The sequence below is a fragment of the Melitaea cinxia genome, chromosome 6 (assembly GCF_905220565.1).
Source record: "Melitaea cinxia chromosome 6, ilMelCinx1.1, whole genome shotgun sequence".
In the NCBI taxonomy this organism is placed as follows: domain Eukaryota; kingdom Metazoa; phylum Arthropoda; class Insecta; order Lepidoptera; family Nymphalidae; genus Melitaea; species Melitaea cinxia.
This window is the reverse complement of record NC_059399.1, coordinates 7,919,274-7,932,670: the sequence shown is the minus strand read 5'-3', so window position 1 is coordinate 7,932,670 and position 13,397 is coordinate 7,919,274. Positions and strand designations below refer to the sequence as shown.

At 29.3% G+C, this 13,397-nt stretch overlaps 1 long non-coding RNA gene across 1 annotated transcript; it reads left to right on the top strand.

The window, feature by feature from the left end:
* Positions 1 to 2,141: 2,141 nt before the first annotated feature.
* On the top strand, positions 2,142 to 10,762 carry LOC123654825. Its single transcript, XR_006743271.1, has 3 exons — positions 2,142 to 2,154; positions 2,439 to 2,445; positions 10,669 to 10,762. It is a non-coding gene; the product is annotated as an uncharacterized LOC123654825 (long non-coding RNA).
* The last annotated feature ends 2,635 nt before the right edge of the window (positions 10,763 to 13,397 follow it).

Here is a 13,397-nt window from a genome sequence, read left to right as displayed (position 1 = left end):
AATGTTTGTAGATATTCTACCTTTATAAGGTTAAAATAGGGATTGGAAGTTTTTTCGAAAATATCTCCATTTTTATATCGTCATTTTGGTCTACTGATTAAAAATGAGTGAATACGTGTTTCAGATATTTAATAATTACATAACTAAAATAGGGGAGCAAAAAGTGTGTGGAAGATCATCATTTTTTATGTTAAGGAAACAAAACATTGTTTAAGGATGCTAACCAAAAATTAGGATCTATCATTTCTCAAGGCAAAAGCAGGAAACTTATCCTTAGACTTTTAATGACAAATGAACTTGTACTACTAAATACTGTAAATAATGAAAGTATTTTTAAAATTCAATCCCTAACGGGGTGAATTTTGGTTGCATATTAAATAAATTATTAATCCAGCGTTTGCGTTAATTTTGAACGGTATCTAAAATTAAAAGATGATTATTTCTTTTTACTGAAATTACCTAAAAATGGCTGAAGTAGAACTAAGGGAGATAGTATTTTGCACAACAGTTGTGGCCATGCATCTGGTGGACGTCGGTTGCAAAAAAATTCGATAAATGTAGTCCACAAAAAAGTCCTAAATTATTGTAATATAACATTTAGGTCCTTCTTTATTACCCCTTTGTAATAAAATCCATTACTACGCGAGCGATGCTTCAGGCAACAGCTAGTAATTTATAAATACGAGACACTTAATTTTAACTTCAAAATTATAATCCAAAGCAAATAAATCTATTAACTTTCTGGAATTTGTTAATTGATATTTTGTTTCATTTTTAATGTTATCTTAAAGATCTAATAGAAAGTAATTTAGGATTCTAAGAGGATTTTGATTTTCCAATAACTTATTCCACCCAATCATCACATCTATTTCAGAGAATTAAAATTAATAATATGTTTTTTTTTTTTAGAATTTCATGTACACATTTCGTAAGAAGTACCTTTTTGAGGTTTAGATGTTTATTTTAAGATAACTCTTTTGTAAAAAACAACGTATAGGAGAAGACTTATACGAGTATATCTACAGATTTTGTGAAAATATAGAGCCAGTGTTACGGAATTAAAAAAGTTTGTTTCATATAGCTTCTGCTGGCGCTACTATTTACAACACATACAACATAACTACAAACAAAAAAATTGCGGCAAAATTTGAATCTCCGGAGTATACGAACGTAAGTTTCAGTCATAGAAAGTATTTGTGTGTTTTAGAAAATAAACCACGTAAAAATAATTATATGAATTTTTTATATTCACATTGACAATAAAAATCACCTACATAATAATAGTCATATGGGTTAAACAAATATCCAATGAACCCAATGAATACACACACCGGTATAATAAAATCTTAACATCATAATATTTATTTTGAGCACCTAACGATTAATCAAACATTATTGTCATTTGAATACAAATCAATGAAAAAGTTTTAAAATAACTTAGGTATTGCTGTGTTTATTATTAGTGAGGTTTGGTTTATAATTATGTATAGGTATACTCGTTAACAAGTAGTAAATTAAAATAAATTATAACAAAAGTTTTCAAGTATATTAATTCAGTGTAGCTATTCAAGTATATACATATATACTACTATACATATATATTTCTCGTTTTGTAAGAAACGTACTTTGTTAATACCAAGAGAACGGTACAATACGCTTGTCATCGATTTACGCAAACCATTAGAGGGTGCTAATGGAATGACATCGGAAACGGCAATCCCAACAAATCGTCGTCCAACTTCGATTACTTCTTAAGTTATAGTTCAACTTCGAACTTATTAAGAATAGTATCAATAGTTACTCGTATATCTGTCCCTGTTAACAACGGAGGTATTGAATGAAATTATAATCCGGACAGTGAGCTAAAAGGGTCCGCGATATTATAATTTATAAATATGTATTAGATTTCCAAACATGACTGTACTGTAATACAATCCCATATCAAAGACATATGTCCTCATAACATATTTGTCATTTTTCCATTTGTTAGATTTTATTACGAGCTTGTTCATATTGATTTGTTTTAGAATCTATAACGAGACTAGTGCTTTAAGATTCGAAAATTTTTGATTGTGAGTCACGTTCTCTATTTAAAGTTTTCTCGATTAAACATACTTTACATATTCTTATATCTTCGTAGCTTTAATTACTATAGTAAGAGTACACGCTTCTATCTCAAAGTGTGCAGAATTTCAGTGCTGACGAACATTCTTCTTAAACTGCTGACATTAATTGAATTGTCAATCTATGCTAAAATTGGGGTTTGACAACGAGTACTCAATCAAGATTTTTTTTTATCGTTCCAATGTTCCATTAATCGTTGAGTAAAAACCATTTCCGTTGTTTATTTTTATTAGATTTATATTTATTTAATTTAATCTATTTTGAAAGATAAATCAAAATCTGTTATTAATCAGCGATCATATCAAACACTGAAGTAAAAACGTTCTTCATATACATGTACTTTTATATTTTAATTTTATGGTATATTTATAATAACATGTAATAATTTTAATGAACAGCATTAAAAAAAGGGTAAATATTATTTACAATGAGCAGCATACATAAAGTGTTTAACGTAGCCAAGAGTATAATGTGTTAATATTAAAATCATCCGCGCCATTAATGACAGTTTACACTTGTGGTCATCCCTGTTATTTACGGCTCCTGACTCGCGGTAGTAATAATTAATTGCATGAAGAATGTAACAACTCAGCTGCATCGATTGAAAACTTAAAAAGAGTGAAGTGTTAAAAAAAATTCTTCCATTATTGCTTTGCACTTTAAAGTATTCAGCAAACAGTCGGAAACGAAGCTCCAGTCATTCTCATGAGTTATTTTAAAAGAGCGCTAACATTATATCGACGTTGGTGGGATGTTATTTGAGTTGTACTTTTAACTTTATTCTCAAGTTATTCGTTTCTGTGATTTCAGCTTAAAGTAGTTTTCGTACAAAATAAAACTGTACATTAAACTTAACTGAAGAAGAGTGTTGTTGACATTCATTCATTGCAAATATTTCATTTATATGACTAACTTTAAATTTACACATGTATAATTATATATTATGTAAGACGTCAGTTATTCGAGGAAAGATATTGAAGTAGATACCGTGTTAACAATTTCTTTTTATTTGTTTTTAATTGTTAATTATTTTACTGGAGAGTCTAGTACAAGATTTGTTAATTAAAATCGATACAACTAAAACAATGTTTTTTAAAACAAATTACAAGTAACCTAAGTTTAGTAATGTTGTTTAAAGTTCGAAGATAAGAAACGCGCAAGGGAAACTTGTTTCTAGTAGGTATCATGTACATAAGTACAGATAGAGACTACTAACACAAGTATCTAAAAAGGATCCTTGTACTAAAAAAATTAAAGATTTGAAATTCAAATGAGTTTGTTTCAAGCGAGTATGAAGGCGGCGCGGTAATAAAAACTTTACAAGTAAGATAGTTTTGATAAATAGCATGTAATTTTATGAACATTTATGTAGCAGATCCGGTTGTTTATGTTTATTATTTAATAAAAAAAATAACTAGTGTGAATTATAAATGGTTAAATTTATTCCGGTATGAAAAGACAGACTATAAATATAAGTGTAGCTGATTAATTAAACTTTATGTAGGTATATTCATTAAATAATTCTTTCACTACAGAAAAACTCACCAATCTGAAATAGCGGCGGAGATTTATGAAACGATCAATTAAATATTGTTGAAAAAAGCAAGAACAATTATTTTTTGTTTTCTAATAAAATGTTACTCAAATAAATTGTCCTTTTAATAGATTTATTGTCAAACGTAAATTATTTTTATCATGAGCATCTGTTGGTACTGATAGTTTCGGTGATATAGCGTCTCTCGAGTATAATCTGTCACCGAAAGAATTATGTGTTAATCTTTCTTTTTGTGTTCTTTTATTCAGAGATGTCGTAAAAATGCTTTGTGGACAGACAGAATAGAAAACAAATCTATGAAATGCATAAATGGCTTCACGGAGATACTTCACAGAGATAATTCAAGATCGTTTTAGCTCTTGAAGTATGTTAAATCGATCGAAAAATGTGTAATACCTATTATATTTTTAATAAATTACCTATGAGACAAAAAAGAAAATGTACTAAAATATTTTTTTTTAATGGAACTAATTATACTGAGTGTGTATACTATATTACGAAACAAATGATTAAATTATGATCACACAGTCTTTATAGCCATGTCTTTTTGTTCTCAAGATCATATCGCCCGGGGGTGGTGCCTCGGTGCAGCGTATAATTATGGAATATTTAGGCATACAGGGTGATTCAATTGGTCGTATTTCCGTCTATGATCGTGAAAATAAGCATATGACTTCGATTAAAAAAAGAATCATCAGAATCTTATTTTTTAGTAAATTTAAAAGCTGGAAGGAATTTAATATGCAGGCAGGAAGATGCAAAAATATATAAACATTGTTAACTAATTTATTATGAGTACAGTTTAATTAATCTGTGAAGTAATTAGCGACGCTTATTATAGTGTATTTATTGTTAATAATTAATTGTTGTTTGATAATTCATTAGTGCTATATAATTTTAATGTTATATTATTAATTGCCGGAAATGTTTTTTTTTAATTAATTTTAATCTAACAGTGGTTATATATTTTTAAAATTAAATAAGTATTGAAAATAGAATTTAACGCTCAAAAAGTATGTCTTTTTTTCTTTGCGTAAATCACATGCTAATGACTTTTAAAAGAGTTGAAATCAAGTTTAGCGAGTACAACAAGCAAAATGTAAGAAAAGCTTTTTGTAGACTCTTCAAAGCAAAGTTATTTTTCAACACCGAACGTTCGTAACGTAGCAGGCGGTAAACAAAACTGAGAAAATGGACCATTTACATCCCACAGGAATACAGACACAAAGATGGGATACACATTCCATTTCGTGCTTTAATTATTTTATAACAGAAATACGATGTTCTGTAATTTAAAAATCATAATGTGATTACAGTTATGAATACATATTTCTACTCCATTTCAGTATTACAAGGAAAAATAAAATAAAGGCTGAAATAAGGAAAAGACATTAACTTTCTTATATTTATTTGTACTTTGAGATGTAGACTAAATGGAAATTTGGAACTCAATAACGCCACACCAACTAGATGGCCTGGAACGGGTTACTTTTATTTCGGAAAAAATGCCCTATTCCCTGAGATAGATTCGTTTTTGGTTTTTTGTAGAGTTTATCGCTTTAGCCTGTATTATCCCGTTGCGGGCATAGGTCTCTTTCCCAACATAGGAGAAGGATCGGAGCCTAATCCACCACGCTACTCTAATGCGGTTTAGCGGATATATTCCCTACTATGAATAACGATCGCTATTAGGTGTACATGGTAACAACCGAGACCGACGTCTTAACGTGCTCTCCAAGGCACGGTGGAGAGACCCACAAGTACTGCACAAACACCCAGACCACGGTAAAATCGAACCCGCAACCACCAGCGCAACAGCCACAAACCAGTGCTGTGACCGTTGCGTCAACGCGGCATCGATGTCGTTACGTCGATATAGTTTATAAAGGAATTCCACCGAAACTATAGTTTTGAAAAGATATTTTAAAAGTAAAAGCAAAAGACATTAATTTTTAGATTAAAATTTCTAAGCAAACAAAATTGATAACAGCAAGTAGTTTACATATATTATAGTATTATTACATTAGTCTTATAAAATAGAACAGTAGTTAAATTTCATCACACTGAGAGATGTACAAGGTTAGTTGGATTCAGTCGTTTCATCGACATGAGATTGATAGTCTGAATAAAAAATAAAAAGGAAGTACCTTTTTACTACTACAATTTTAGCGAATTCGTTTATAAATGTGTAAAGTGAATGAAAGAATAAATCAAAGGAAGAATGAGAAAGTGAACAAACGTGATGTGAAATTTAAAGTGAGATATTACATCTACAATTTGGTTTTCCTACTAATATATATACATGAATGAATGTGAATATACATATGTATGAATTTGATATCAAAATTTCTATTGTAGTGCTTTAAGTTAAAAATAGTAAAATGAATTTTGAATCAAAAATCTAAAGGTATTCATGTATTGGCAATATGTATGTATTGGCTCTCTATTCATATTTTTTTTAGGGTTTGTATTAAAAACATGCACATGTACCTATTTTAAATCCGTTTATATCCGTTTTATTCCGTTATCCGTTTAATATATAAAGTTTTATAAATTGGGACTCGTGATACTCGTTGGTGGATACACACGACTTCTATTAGCGTCGACTACGCTACAAGTTATTATAAAATAAAACTTTGTAAAACATCTAAACATTTATTTTTCTTTTTAATTTATTATTGGATTTTTTTTCTTTTAATTGCAATAAATGTTAAGTGATCTCAACAATTTATATAAAATAAATCCGATTAACAAGAAGCCCTGTCGAGTTTCGAGCTCGATGCTTGTGCTGCCTCTGTCTTCAGGGACTCAACCTGACGAGCCAACTTCGGTTCAGTGCTTTCAAAAATAAATTTGATAAATCGAATTTGCCGTTATTCATTACGGTAATATTGAGAAATATGGCTTTTTTTAAATAAGACTTAATAATACTCTAAAATAAAATGCTCCGCATTTTTAAGATTAATTAAGTTACGGATCTATTAAGGTCTACGTAGTGACACAATAAGAAAAAGTAATTAAAAAATACCTTTCATTTTGGAATAAATCTTCCATGAATCGTTTTAAATACATAATTTCTTACTACAACTTCTAGTATTAACAAAATTGAAGCTTTTACTGTAAAAACTAAGAGTTTAAAAGAGAAGAAATACTTCTAACAAGATCTGCAATCAGTTATTGCCGAATACTTTCAGCATTAAGACACGACTGTTACATTTATCTTATGTTTATGCTGCTAATATTTATTTTGATATCAAAACGAAGACAAACAATGTGATGACGTATTTAAAATTATATCTATAAATTGCAGCAGAGGAAATAAGAATTTTAATTATTTTTTTTTTCAAGAGATGGCTGCTGAAATTTGATTATTACTGCAAGTCAACAATTAAACAAAGTAGACTGGAATAAAGAAGTCTCAGTAATTACAAGCAATTATTTTAGTTTTGTTGAGAGAAAGAAAACCTACGGGTATAAAGGTTTATACAAGAATGTTCGCATGTACAACTTAATTTAGAATCTACTTACAAACAATACACAAAAAACCCTTCTATTGAGGTATTTTCAGCATGATCAACTTATATTGAAAATTTTCTTTGTATGGATAAAGTTTTTTTGTTTTATTTTATTTTTTTCTAAGCCTTAATTCACACCCATTTACAACGTCAAGCAATTAGAGATATAAAAGTTGACAAAATTAGAGCTGCGGGAAAATTTATCGTCAACAGGCTTTTGCTTGTGACCTCGTTAAGTTGATTTTTTATCACAACGTGGCGTTGCCAGTACAACTTATCTTTTTTACTATATTTATAAATGAGAAAAAGTTAAACATTTGTTAAATAACTATATTTTACTGCTTTTAAAATTCATAATTACATAATTAATTTAGCTCTGTCGAATGGAATTTACTAAGAAAAAAAATGAGAAGTGTCAAGTGTGTTTAAAAATGTTCAGAAAGTTTACTAGGACAAGCTAATTGAGCTAGCGAAGAAGCAAATTAGGTCACAATTAGCGAATTTCGTAAAAAAATTAATGAAATATTTAAACGAAGACTAATTATACATGATTAATAATGGTAGTTTGTGATGCATTTTAAAGAACAATTTATTCCAAACCATTTAATTTTATTTTGTTTAAATCCTTAAAATTCTCAGTCAATATTAGTTTTGCGTTACATTAAACCACTTTTTAGAAAAACCCGTAAAAACTAATTAGAAATAATTAGTTTACCATATTTTTACAATTATAAAATGATTAGTTTACCACGTTTTTACAACGAATTCTTAATTTCTACTGCTAAAACATGCGCGCAGACAGACGTAAATTCTCACTTGGAATGAGCTGAGAAATTAAATATAATATATACTATATAAATGAACAAAAATTACAGAACTGTAGATTAAATCGAATGTACGGTACCTACAAATCAATAATGTTATTAAATCCTAAAATTCAGAGGATGTGTGTTAAGTTCTTACTTTGTTAGATATTTTCCGGCTTTAAGTTTATAGATTAAAGATATCTTTAAGTTATAAGAGGTTTCCTTTAACTATTAAAATGATTTCAAATATTGCATTGTCGTTAGTTGCAATAAATTAAAGTATCGTGTGTCATGCATGTTTTATTGAAACATTTTTAATAAAATATTTCAAGTAACCACTGTTCAATTAAATTTTAATTCTTCTGTTTTGGTATATGTTTCCTTAGTCAACCCATTTTCAAGTGATAATTTTTCATCATAAATTTCATGCGATTTTGTATTATTATTCAGTACATATTTTCGAGAAAAAAACATTTTATTCGTTGCTTCTACTATAGTGTGTTTCACTAACATCATGGAGCCTTTATATTTCTCGAGATAAAAATGTATTCAATATATTGGGTGTAAGCTGTTACCATTACGAGCTTCCTCTATAAAAGTGGTTTCTATGAACAAACTAAAATAGACTATTTGTTCTGTTTTGGCCTCTGCATTGGTAATGTTCTACTGCGATTTATCAATTAAAAATATTTTAAAAATAAAACTTATATTATTAAGTAAGACTAATTTATATACATAAAAAGATCTTAAATATATACTAATTTTTGAACCTATAATAGAGTTTAAGCCAAAATGTTTTTCGCCTTTTATTTAAATCCGTCTCAAAGAATATCATTCTGGATATTGCAAAAATTTTCATTCATTATACCGGTACTTGTTTATTTTTATTTTTTAATTAATTATGGATTTTTCGGTTTCACGATGCTACATTCATACGTTTTACAAAATATTTAGCCTATCTACGCTTAATAGCTAATTTCACAATTTTTATACATCATTCTGGCCTCTTATGATAGAGATAGAGGGTAAGTCAGATTGCAGTTATATTTGCCAACCTCTTACAAATCCACTTGCAACTCTGATCTTTCGGCTTCGTTCCGAACACATTCTACCACTAACATACGTCTTGTTTTTAATTACATTCGGTGCAATTTTCCAACTGGCTTCACCTATAAGATTCAAAAACCTGTTTAAAGGGAGGTGACCGGATTGAAGAGGTAGGGTGGTCATATTATCTGATCTGGGCAATGTGGATTCAACAAACCACGGCGACTTAGCTATATAAGGTTGAATAGTCTATACCGGTACTTGTTATCAGAATGCTAACGAAAATCCTCCACACTATTGTATAAATATAAACTGTTTATAAACAGTTTATATTTATATAAAGGTTTTCGTTTAATGCCCCATCTGCTTTTTTGTTTAACCAGTCTCACTTTATATAAACATAATTAATTTTGAAATTATTTTTGTAATTTGTTTATACTTTGTGTAGATTTGTAATGGTGACCTATAATTATACCTCTTACATCATTATATTTTCTATTGGGTAATATTGTCGAATTTTCGCAAAATATTTTTTAACATAATGATTTTATTATCAAATTACAATATTTTTTTATAAGTATTTATGTATAAAAAGACTAGTCTGGGGTCACTCATCAACGCCCAGCCCAAACCTTTGCATTTTGTACAGAGTGTCAACCCCTAAAGGGGTAAAATGGTGGTTCAAAATTTGTAAGCCGAAACAATATATATAGAAAAAATAAATAGTCTTAACCATTAGGTACTTCTTCAGGTAAGTTTCCTAAGCGAGCGAAGCGGCGAGAAAAAGCTAGTTTGCAATAAAACGACTTCTGTTAAACTTCATTTTATTATTTGTTTTGAAACTACCAACATTATTAATTATAATTTGATAATTATTTCTAATTGTGTGTTATTATATCAGTGTATTAATTTTTAAAAATAACTAAAACTTCATAGTCATAGTTCCGACTTTCATTTTTCTTATACCAAGGTATTTTCCCGACAGGCTGAAAAAGCTCGTTAGTTGCAAAGTCTTGGTTACGTGAAAGAGTAATTTTATTTAAATTGTACCTTGCTTTAATTATAAAATTAAAAAAATTGAGAATCACTTAGGAAATATTTCTAGAAAAGCACATAACATTAACACATACTTATGCTTATGCACATGCTTTAGACTGTAATATTTTACTGCTAGGCATAAGCCTCTTTCCCCATGTAGGAGAAGGATCAGAGCTTAAGCCACAACGCTGCTCCAATACGGGTTGGCGGGATATATTCCCTACTATGAGTAAGGATCACTATCAGAGGTGTTCATGATAACAATCGAGACCACGGCTAAGCGTGCTTTAACTTTTTAAGTAAAAATTAATCAACATCTTCAGCATAAAAAATATAGTACTTAATAAATAGATGAAATACATTATAAATAAAATATATACATTTTTGTAGTTTAGGCTTGTTTTAGTACACTTAAAATATTAAATAGATAAAAAAATGTTTTAGTAAAATAATTTGATTTCCTTTCAAATTAAATAGTAATTTATAAATTTTCGACCTAAAATATTTTTTAAAAATATGTTTTATAATGTAAATATGCGTTACAATATTGTGTAACATACATCTGCTATTATTGTTATATGAGTAGTTGTGCCCGCGAGTTCGTCCGCGTAAAATTTGACATAAAAGATATTGTTCAGTTCGCAGAGTTATAAAATAAATACATTTCGCAAATAAAAGTAGCCTTAGTTACTCCTTATTACATCAGCTATCTGTCAGTGAAAGTTTCGTCCCGTAAAAAAACAAACTTCAGCTTTATGATGTTAGTATAGATTATAGATTTAATTATATCACTGTTATTAAAAAAGTTCTGGATCTTGATTTTTTTTCTGTTATAGTATTATGTTATATGTCTTATACCTTCCATCAGTAAATTCTGTTTTATTAAATAATCAGATGTGCCCGCGACTTCGTCCGCGTGAAATTTAACAAAAAGTTATTGTTCAAAACAAAAACAAAAAATAAGATAAAAGTAGCCTAAGGTACTCCTTACTATATCAGCTATCTGCCGGTGAAAGTCCCGTCAAAATCGGTCCAACTGTTTCAGAGATTAACAAACAGACAGACAGACAACAATTAAAAAAAAAACTGTTATTTTGGTATATGTACCGTGTATACATCCATATGCATTTAGTAAAAAGTGGTTATGTTAATATTGCAAAAAGACACTCCAATTTTATTTATTTGTATAGATTAATTATTGACAAAAATCGGAATACCACACTGATCATTTGTAGTTTGTTCAAGCTGCTAATGATTCCGAATGATGTGAACATTAGCTTTCCTTTATTTCATCCCCTGCGATTAATAAGACGTTTGAATACATCGGGGTGGAGTATTTTGCGTTTCCATTACAGCCTTAATTTGGATTTGAGTTTGAGTAATTACATTAAATTATTATCATAGAATATAATAATATATTTTAACATTCTTTGAATGGTTTTTGAGCTCTAATTAGTGTATCAAGCGGTTACTTTTGTTTTATATCATATATATCATATCATTTTGATATTTCTTATTATTCCAAGAGGGTTCTGGCATGTTACTGATTTTCTCACACGGTGATTGCTATAGCCTCTAGCTAAATGCTACGTGACGTTCGGTTTTAGTAATTTTTTTAGTTGTATTTTTTGTTGTTTTTTGTCGTCTAAGTATGTTAAATTAGTTGAAGTATGACTGAGTAACAAATATTGAATCTAAAAAAGGTTATAGAAATTTAGCTCGATTTTAAATTTTCAATTATTTAAAATAAACACAAACGTAATTTTTACTAAATAGGTACGTATTTTATACTAAATAACAAAACAAAGTAAATTAAATGGTATCCAAAAAAAACCAGAAACATTATAAAGTTTTTGAAGGGTAAACCGCGTTTCGACCCTTAAATCATAGCAATTTTTTTACTGTAAATATCACAATTCACGTTAATTTTATAAAGCAATAGAAATTTTTAGTTTTATGCATGTTTAATTTTTATTTAATGAATGTATTTATAGTTAATACGAAGTATCGAGCTTGGCTTTCCACGACAATGTCTTCTATGCCCTGTAAATCGTTTTTATTTTCAAGTCCCTTTATGAATAGGAAGCAGTAATTTTACTATCGTTTACTAATGTTTAAGCAAATTTCACTCATTATAATCCTCCCATCAGTCGTCCCGTGACCATGGTTCATGCTTAAAAGTATCAAAAACGTGGGGCATCTAAAAAACGGAATAATCCGTGATAAAATTCTAAAAAGTTGTTTCAATATAATTGTATTATTATTTTTTTTCTATCCATATTAGTTACACATTTATTCTTTTTTCTTTAGAACTATCTTAGTTAAGCGACATTGCAGAACTCATCATAAAGCGTCAGGTAATCAATCGTTGGACAGGTTTGCTCTTGGTGAATATTATTACTTATGCCAAGCTTTGTGTGATCTATGACAAATCGTTGGCACTATTATAAGAACATACAGAATTGCATGCTGAAAGAACCTGTTTAAACTTATATACAGATATTATAATATGACGTTGTAACAGTACGCTGTAATAATTTTAATAACCAGGTTAGCAAACAAGCGTACGGGTCACCTGATGGTAAGCCCGTAGCTAACAGACGACTGGAACACCAGAAGCGCATTAGCGACCTGATCCCAATTACACCCAGGAGCTCTGGTGACCTTACTCACCAACGGGAATACAACACTGCTTGAAAATAGTATCATTTAGCTGTGATTTTCTGTAAGGTTAACGTAATACCCCAGTCGGACTGCTCCATATTTTGAGCAGGAAACTTCCTACTATGCCTCAGTTAATAAAAACCAGATAATAAAACATTAAAAAACACAAAGGAAAAAAAGAAAAGTTAACCAGGACTTTTCCTCTGTATTGTTTTTGACAGCACAGATGTGCTGCAGTAATGTTGTAGCTAATTTTGTTAGAAACTGTCGAGGTGACCTGATGATCGATGATATTTTACAGAATTGTTTTTTTCACTAGAAATTTCAACTATAAGCCCTCAATATCCGCCTCTTAGTTATAGTATACAATGTAATAGAACCAGGTTAAGTGAGGTTCTTGAGTTCCACGAATTCCCGTTCAAAGTTTTTTCTTTTTTCATTAGCAAATTCTTTGTCTGGTAACCAAAGTTGAATGTTGCAATTTTTATTCGTATAAAACTTAATTTAATCTCATCTAATTTGTTTTCATAACTTTATAAAATATTTGTTAACCAAATACACATAAAAATGTATTTGTGGTCGTAGTTTACATAATTATATAAAATGGTATTTTTTTTTGAAACACTAAAGTAAGGGTTACTACTATAT